Source organism: Arachis hypogaea, chromosome 1 (assembly GCF_003086295.3).
Source record: "Arachis hypogaea cultivar Tifrunner chromosome 1, arahy.Tifrunner.gnm2.J5K5, whole genome shotgun sequence".
Taxonomy (NCBI): Eukaryota; Viridiplantae; Streptophyta; class Magnoliopsida; order Fabales; family Fabaceae; genus Arachis; species Arachis hypogaea.
The window spans coordinates 43,245,724-43,254,868 of record NC_092036.1 but is presented as its reverse complement, the minus strand read 5'-3'; positions in this window follow the sequence as shown (position 1 = coordinate 43,254,868).

The following is a 9,145-nucleotide window of genomic DNA, read 5'->3' as shown; positions in this document are numbered from 1 at the left end:
AAAAAATGTTCACGTGTATTTTTTTATTTGTTATAAATACTATTTATTATGACCGATTTTAGATTTACTAGAGAGACAGAGATTTATTGTATACGAATCCATAAAAATCACAGATTAATATGTATATATATATCATATATGTAAAAGTTTTTAACTGTGAGTGTGTTTTATATATGTAATTTTTATAAGTAAATTCTTACTTATATTTAAAAAAATGAAAACAATATTGTTTATTTTCTATTTTTATTTTTTAAGAATGTAAATAAAAAATTAAAAAATTTTTTTTAAGCGTAATAAAAAATCAACATTTTTACGTGTTATATATAATATTTAAAACATATGTTAATATCAAATGATAATTTTGTGGACATTATAAAATATATTATTATATAATAGTTAATTTTGTTAAAATAATATTATATATAATATTTTGAATAAAATGCATATTTATAAATATTTTGATAAAAAATTATATTATATAATAATATATTTTTAGCAAAATTAACGGTTAGAGTGTTTTTATTTTTTAATGAAAAATTTAATTATTTTCAAGTAATATAAAATAATTAAATTATTTATATTTTGTAATTACAAATAATACTGCAAAATAATTAATTTTAATAAATAAAAATATTTATATATATTTATATACTTTATATTTATTTATTTTAAAAATAATTATATTTGTCATTTTTAAATATTATATATTAAAATATAATTATATATGTATCTACTAATATATTTTATATTTATGAAAATTAATATTCTTTTTTTATAATATTTTTTAATATTCATTTAATAACATCTAATGATTCTCAAAAGTAACACATCTAATACATATATACAAAATTACGAAGTTCGTTTTAGATGTACCTATATTATATTAATATATAATATAATTTGGGTATGGCTCACTTAACTGATTTTGTTGGATTTTTTGGTCTAATTGAGAAAAGTTTTGAGAACATTTAAATTAAGAAAAAAATGTCTATTTTGATTTATTTTTGACAAAGTCTTTTTTTATGAACAGTTTCTATCTTCAGGGGTAGAACTAGAATAATTTTTTGGAGGGACTGATATAAGAAAATATAATTTTAGAAGGGAAGAATAAAATTAGAAAAGCTAATGTAAAAAATTAAAGAACTATATACATACAAAAATTTAAATTTGAAAGGGACATTGCTCTCCTTAAAATCTACGAGGCTCTGCTCTTAGTTATCTTCCTCTTGTAATGAAAAAAGAATTTTAATAATTTGTCTCAAAAAATTTAAACTAATTTTTTAACCAGAACTAGTATATTATTATATTAGAAAATAAAATTTAAATAAGTCATATTTATTAAAATTATGTCTAATTATTATATAAATTACGAATTGATAAAAATAAAATATTGATAATTTTTTCATTAATTTTCATTTATATTATATCACTATTAATACCAACCTTTTCTATTAGACTAGCATTATTTACTAAAATAATTATCGAAATTAAAAAAAATTCAATATTATCAAAAAATAAAATAATATAAAAAAATATCAATCCAAGTAAGATGAGAATGAAAAGAAAAATATTTTTTTAAAAAGAAAAAGAAAAAGAATATCAATTAGAAAAAAAAAATATTTATGTTACTCTTGAACATATTTAAATATTTTGCACTATAGAATGAAAAGAGGGTAAAAAACGAGAAGATGAGAAATAACAATGAGAAAAGATAAATAAGTGAGAAAAGAGAAAAATAGAGAACAAGTAGAGTTAATATGAAAAAGAAAAAGAGAAAAAATAGGAGAATCAAAGAACATGAATAGCATATCAAAGACTTAAAAAGAAGAGAAAAAAGAAGAGAAAGAAAAAAAAAGAATTTTGGTATAAAAAGACAAAAGTTAAAATAAAAAACTTAATTAAGAATATAAGTAAAAAATTTTATATTTTAATATTTGTCTCAATATTTTAATTATTTGATAGTATATAAATTTTATTATTTATGTGTTATTATATATTATTATATTCTACATTATTTTGTGTTTTTAAATATGAAATGTGTTTGATAGTATGAGTATATCACTATATCACAAATATTTTTTTTTAGTCACATATTTAAGGAGATGTTAGAACTCGAGATCTATATATGAAAACTAAAAGAAAAGGACAAATGCCATATGAAAATTTTCATTCTACATTCTAAAAGTCCTCTTAAGACTAGATGACTAAGACATGGAAAGAAAAATGTGACGGAAATTTTCGGCTTTGAATAATTTTTTGTTTTTAAACATGGGATTTTAAATGCATGAGCGCACACAGTAAAGATTTTACCTTCTTCTCTATTGAAAGCTACTCAGCACTATTTTTTTTTTTTCGCATGCCATTTATGCTTTGCATCTTTTTAACTATTTCTTACATCACATTCATAGCATCAGGGCAGTAATTATTGTTTTTTGTTCAATTAAGAAGAGCTTTTAAAAACTGTAACTTTCACTATAATTTCTTCTCTCGTGTAAATACTTATTTGTTCTGTTACTGTGGGTTTCGCTTAGTCCTAAAAATAAAATTTGGAGACAAAACTAAAATTATGGATAAACATAAAAATATTTAAAGTTTATTTGAGGAGTTTAGCTAACATGTGTCCTCAGACACATGATAAGTTTATGAATAGTAGAAAATTTTAATTGTTTTTATTTAATAAATGTAAAATAAATGTATTAAAAATTTAGGTAGTGTTTAGCATGAAAAAATGTTTTCTATTTTTATTTTTAATTTTTATTTTTCGAAAACTATTTTTGTTTTCAAATTTTCAGATTTTAGAAAATATGTTTGTTTTTATCATTGTTTTCAATTTTCAAAAAAAAAAATAAAACACTAAAAACATGTGTTGGTTTGATTGTTTTCAATATATTAAAAATCTTTAAAATAATATTATATGAACAAATAGTCATGCATAAATTCATTCTTATTAAAATGTCATAGTTATGCATAAATCCATTTCATTCTTCTTAAACATCATATAGTTCCTTCACAAGTATAAATACATACAATTAACAAATAAACTAGAATTTAAAAGATTTAATTATTTTGCAGGTCTTTAAGTTTTATCGAATTTTCAATTAGATTCCTATACTTTTTTTTTTTTAATTGGGTCTCTATACGTCAATTTTTTTTGCAATTTAGTCCCCTTTAACGTTAAACGTCAAAAAAGTTAGTAAATCATGAAATTACTTGTATATCCCTGTGTTCGACCTTTCTCGTCATCTTTCCATTATTCACCATTCTCTATAAATAGCCACTTTCTAAAATCTTCTCTCCCACAACTATAGAGTAACAATAATAATAAAAATAAATAATAATGATAACACATTAATTAGTTCAATTTTCACCATTGCATGCAGCTAACTTCTCCACCACCACTATCACCGCCACCATGACCTCGTCCCATCATCCCCGCCGCCACGATTCCTTCCCATGTTCCTTCCCTCCCTTGTCCTCCACGCCACCCTCCTCCTTCGCTATTCCCATCCCAACCCCACCCCGCCCCCACCCAAACCCATCATAAATTCTCCTCATTCTCCCTTTTCCCACCATCTTCCCTTTCCGCAGACCCGCTACAACCAACATCTCCACCATCTCGCCGGTGCCATAGCCACAGCGAATCTTTACCTGGCCTATCCTTCCCTCTGATTATCCGTCCCATTTCCAACCACAACCGTCGCGACTCTTGTTCCGATTACTTCCCACTATCGCCTACTTCGTGTGCTGAAATGCCGTCATCTTTCACCACCAGTAACAATGCAACGACACTGACATCCTCTCAACAAAGCCAACAACTTGTTTATTATGAATCAGATCCAGTTTTTATGCCTCCTACGTTACCATTGGAATCACCACAACCATTATGCCCTTCAAGCTACTTCTATGACCAACAATATAACTACGTTGCAAAAGCCAAATAAGGTCTCTATGTTAAACAAAGCGATCTGGCATGGCCGTTTGGGAATCTTCAAGGGATCGACGTCGATGACTTCAGGAAAACTGCATACGAGCTATTCTTCACGCATGTAGGTCCTCGTCAGGCTTCGGTGACCAAAGCAACCTCACATTCTATTTGAAGCATGAGAATAATAATGATGCGAGTGAGTGCTGGTGGAGCGCCGGTGTCGTAGTCGAGTAAGGTGAAGCGTGCGCTAAGGTTGAAAATGATTAGGAGAACTTTAGATCAGATAATTTCGGTGGCGAAGTCTCTAACAGTGTCACGGTTGATATCACCTTTGGTGTCGCCATTGGTGTGGCCGGTGGTGGGAGGTAGCAGCCCCAAGTCTTAGTTGGTGAAGCTGAGGAAGTAGATGAGTATGGCGGATGTAATGAGGGTGCAGATGCGTGCGATGCTGGTCCACTGCTTGCATACGCTTTCCATAAATTTTCTTTTTTTCTTTTTCGTTGGTTTTGATCAGATCTGCGAAGGGAGTAAGAGCGGGGATGAGAGAGCAAGAGGTGAGAGTAGGATCAGAGAGGGAGGGCATGGAGTTTCTGAATCTAAAAAAATGCTAAGAGTGTTTTTGAAATTTAAAAATATTGAGGTACTTTAGATTAGGTTTTCTATCTTTAATTTTAGAATATTCCTTTTTTAACAGAATATTTTGTTATCTTAGACATTTTTCCTATAGTAGGAACTTAATTAAAAAAATTAAATGGTTAGGGCCCAATTGAAAAGGAAAAAATATTGGGATCTAATTAAAAATTCGATGAAACTATAGAACCTGAGAGTAATTAAACCAACTTAAAATGTCATAGTTATGCATAATGTCATAGTCATGCATAAATCGATTTCATTCTTCTTATACTTCATGTAGTTCCTTCACAAGTATAAATACAGTTAACAAATAAACTAAAACTTTAACACAAAAAATGCAAACAATTTTCTAAATTAGTTACTAATAAAGACAATCTTATCAAATCAACCAAAATCACATTATATTCAATATACTTTTGTCAAAAGTCAAAACATAACCTTATCAAATAATCCAAAATCACATTATCTTCAACATACTTGTATCAAAATTCAAAACACAATCTTATCAAATAATCCAAAATCACATCATGTCATCCGCAGGATAATTTTAAAGAAGTTTATTTACATCATGTTTCAATCTAATAAAATTATATATAGTGCAACAAGCAGTTGGAATTAATCTTTGTCTTCTAACAAGATAATTTGGCATCAACTTTAAGATTGAAAATCTTGTTTTCAATACTCTAAAATATCTCTCTATAATATTCCTCAACAATGAGTGTCTATTAGATGCAGTGTCTCTTATAACCCTTATTAGCAAAATTGAAAACTCACGATGTGTGATAAACCCCAATTTTGTAGTTTATCTTGTATTGAATTTAGGAGATTTTATTAACTTATCTCACATTTATTCAACGAAATAGCATGGTTTTATGAATTTATCCTAACTTGTGCTTTAGAGTGAACACATGCTTTTTAGACTTTAAAATTGCTAAATCTAATTCACTTTAATTCCATTCAATGCCTTGATATGTTTGTTGTAAGGTCCCACAACGGTTGGATAAGAGAACGAAGCATGCCTTATAAGGGTGTGGATACATCTCGCTAGCATAACGCGTTTTGATGAGTGAGTGTGGGGGCTTCGGCTATCATCCCTATCGTCAAAGGCAAAACCGTGAGGCCTTGTGTGCCAAAGTGGACAATATCGTGCTAGCGGGTGGTCTGGGCTGTTACAGATGGTATCAGAGGCGGAGTCCAGATCGATGTGCCAACGAGGACGTTGGACTCCCTTAGGGGGTAGATTGTAAGGTCCCACATCGGTTGGGGAGGGGAACGAAGCATGCCTTATAAGGGTGTGGATACTTCTCCCTAGCATGACGCGTTTTGACGAGTGAGTGTAGGGGATTTCGGCTATCATCTCTATCGTCAAATGTAAAACCGTGAGGCCTTATATGCCAAAACGGACAATATCGTGCTAACGGGTGGTCTAGGATGTTACATTTATTAAGTGATCTCAGGTTTAGAAGGCAAGGAGTGAATTGTAGAAATGAAGAAAAAGCATGCAAAAATGGAGAATTAATGAAGAAATGAGATTTTGGTAATCTACCCAACGACGCGTGTACGTGGCCTACGCGTACGCATGAAGAAGGAAATGTCAAGGCGACGCGTATGCGTGATAAGGAAAGTTGCCAGTGACGCGTACGCATGACCCAAGCGTACACGTGACCTCATTAAAGGCAATACGCTGGGGGCGATTTCTGAGCTCAAGGAGGCCAAAATTCAACTCTTTTCTGATGCTTTTGAACCCAAGAATTGGAAGGAGAAGGGGGGAAGGTAGTCATAGTTTAGTTTTTATCATGTTTTAGGTTAGAATTCTAGAGAAAGAAGGTCTCTCCTCTCTCTAGATTTTAGGGTTCGTATTTCAATTCCATTTAGATCTAGATTTTAATCTTGTTTCATTTTAGCTTTCCTTTACTTTAATTTGTTTTAGCATTTTCGTTTATCTACTTCTCTTATTAATTTCTTTATTTTTCTAATTTAGTTTATGCATTCTCTTGTCAATTTCAATTCTCTTTTAATACAATTTTATGTTTCTATGTTTTTTTATGTTTATCTTAGTTACCATTGTTGATTTCTTAATTATGTTAGTTATAGCTTTTATTAATTCTTGCATTTTGTGATGTTTACTTTTATTGCACTCTAAGTGTTTGATAAAATGTTTCCACTAGTATTAGAGTAGTTTTCTATACTCTTGGCCTAGGCTAAGAGAATTGGGTGACCTTGAGTCATTGGGTCTAATTGAATTGGTGATTTGAGAACCCTTAGTGGTCAATTTGATACCCATTAACACTAGCCTACTACTAAGTCAATTAGTAGCTATGTTGGGACTTATGGGTTGATGTTGATCAAGCCTATTTAACTTACTTCAATCATAGAAGTAGACTTGATGGGTTGGTCCCTCATAATTGTCAATATATGGTTGTTAGACAAGGATGGTGATCTCAATTTCTATGCCTTAGCTAAGATTTCTTTTCCCTTTCTTTATTAATTAATTGTCATTTACTTTCTTGTTATTTACTTTTCTTGTCAATTATCAAATCAAACCCCCATTGTTCCTTCATAGCCAATAATAGAGCACTTCATTGCAATCCCTTGTGAGACGACCCGAGGTTTAAATACTTCAGTTTATTTTTAGTGGCGTTTATACTTGTGACAACCAAATTAAAACTTTGATTGAGGTTTATTAGTTGGTTTGGAACTACGCTTACAATGAAGTTCTATTTCTATTGAGAAATTCTAGACCAATGATAATTCTTCATCAAGTTTTTGGCGTCATTGCTGGAGAATTGCAATGGTGTTATATTATTGGCTATTGTGAGTATGTGAATATGTTTGCCTTTTACTTGTTTGTTGATTTTTGTTAGGTTTAGGACTTTGTTGCTTATTTTTGTTAGATTTTGTTTTTATTTGCCACTATGAATTTTCACACTTTTGGCTATGAGTGTGGTTACAACTATGTTGTAGGAGATGGGAATTACAATGACAACATACATCAAGGATGGAATAATCAAAGATGGGAGGAGGCTCAAGGATTTGATCAACCTTCTTGGCAATAATTTTTCCAAATGTATTATGAGCAAGAACCATACCATGATGCGTACCAATCCAATAGCTATGGTGGACCTCCTTGTGGTTATCAACCACAACCACCATGTGCCTATGAGCCCCCTCTTCAATATAGCCCGCAACCATCATACTCACAACCCTCATATCACCAAACACCTCCATATGATCCCAATCCATATCCACCATACCAACCACCTTATGAGCCATATGAACCATACAAAGAACCACCACCTCCATGCCATTATCAAGATGAACTACCTCGCATGTATGAAAATTTTCAACCACATAATGAATTCCTCTTTCTACCACAACCCTCCATGGAAGAATATCCATATTCATTGGTCCAAGAGCAACATGATCCTACTTATGTTAATCAAGTGGAACAAGAGCAAAGGGATCGTTTTAAGGAAGCAATAGACTGACTTCAGGCAATCATCCGTCAAAAGGAGCAAGAGGAAGCCCAAAAGACGTACGAAGCTATCAAGGCTAACCTTGCCAAAATTAAAGCTAACTTGGACTCATGGGATTAAGAAGAAGTGGTTGAAGACCTAGGTGAAGTTGAACAAGAGGTGGATTCCAAGCTTGAGAACACTTCCACACCAAGTAATGTTGTTGATGATTTTGTGGAAGTTGTTGAACCTTCTTCCATTGAGCTAGGAGTTGATGTTGAGAAGGATAATGCACAACCTCCAAAGTATAGTATGAATAATGAAAGATTGGAAGAGGTTGAGCAAGAAGCAAGCTCCATCATTGAAGATGATTCCGCACCAACCAATGTACCTTTTGAAATTGTAACGTCCCTCATTATGTTGTGAAATTGATGACAAGGAGGACCGTGCATAACCTCCAACACATGACTTGAGCAATGAGGGATATATAGAAGGAGTTGGTGAACAAGAAATTGAAATTGAGGAAGCTTGTCAAGAGGTGAATGTCATATAAGAAGAGCACAAGGGAGTGAAAATTGCCTTGCCCAAGTTGTTGGAGACCTCCCTTCCTAAGTCACCATCCAACATAACATTCAAGTGGGTAAAATTATTATCCCTAAACTTTACTTTCCCACTTGAATATAGTTTGCTTGAGACGGATGTGCAACTTAGAGTTCTTTGTGGATCGAAGAGTAAGAGAGAATGGTGTAGTGGTTGGCAAAATGATGTTAGGCTCATTAAGGTTGAACCCTCAAGTCATAGGTCCCATGGTTGAAGGAATACTAAATTGTATAGATCTAGGAGGAGGATTTGGTGCCTAAATGAGAATTCGGCTTGCTTTTCACCCAATAGTGTAGGATCCCAGATTACAAAAAGAGAATCAATTTTGGGAGCTCATGATTTGTGAAGAACTCCATCAAAGCTTGATGCAAATGACATGGAATGATGGAGCTTATTGGAGATTCAATAATTGGTGGAAGTTCAAGGATGAGTACAAGCATAAACCACCTTGACAAGGAGCTTCCTAATTGTCTAACTTAAGGACAATAAATAAAAGTGCTAGGTGAGAGACACCCCACCATGATAAACTCTT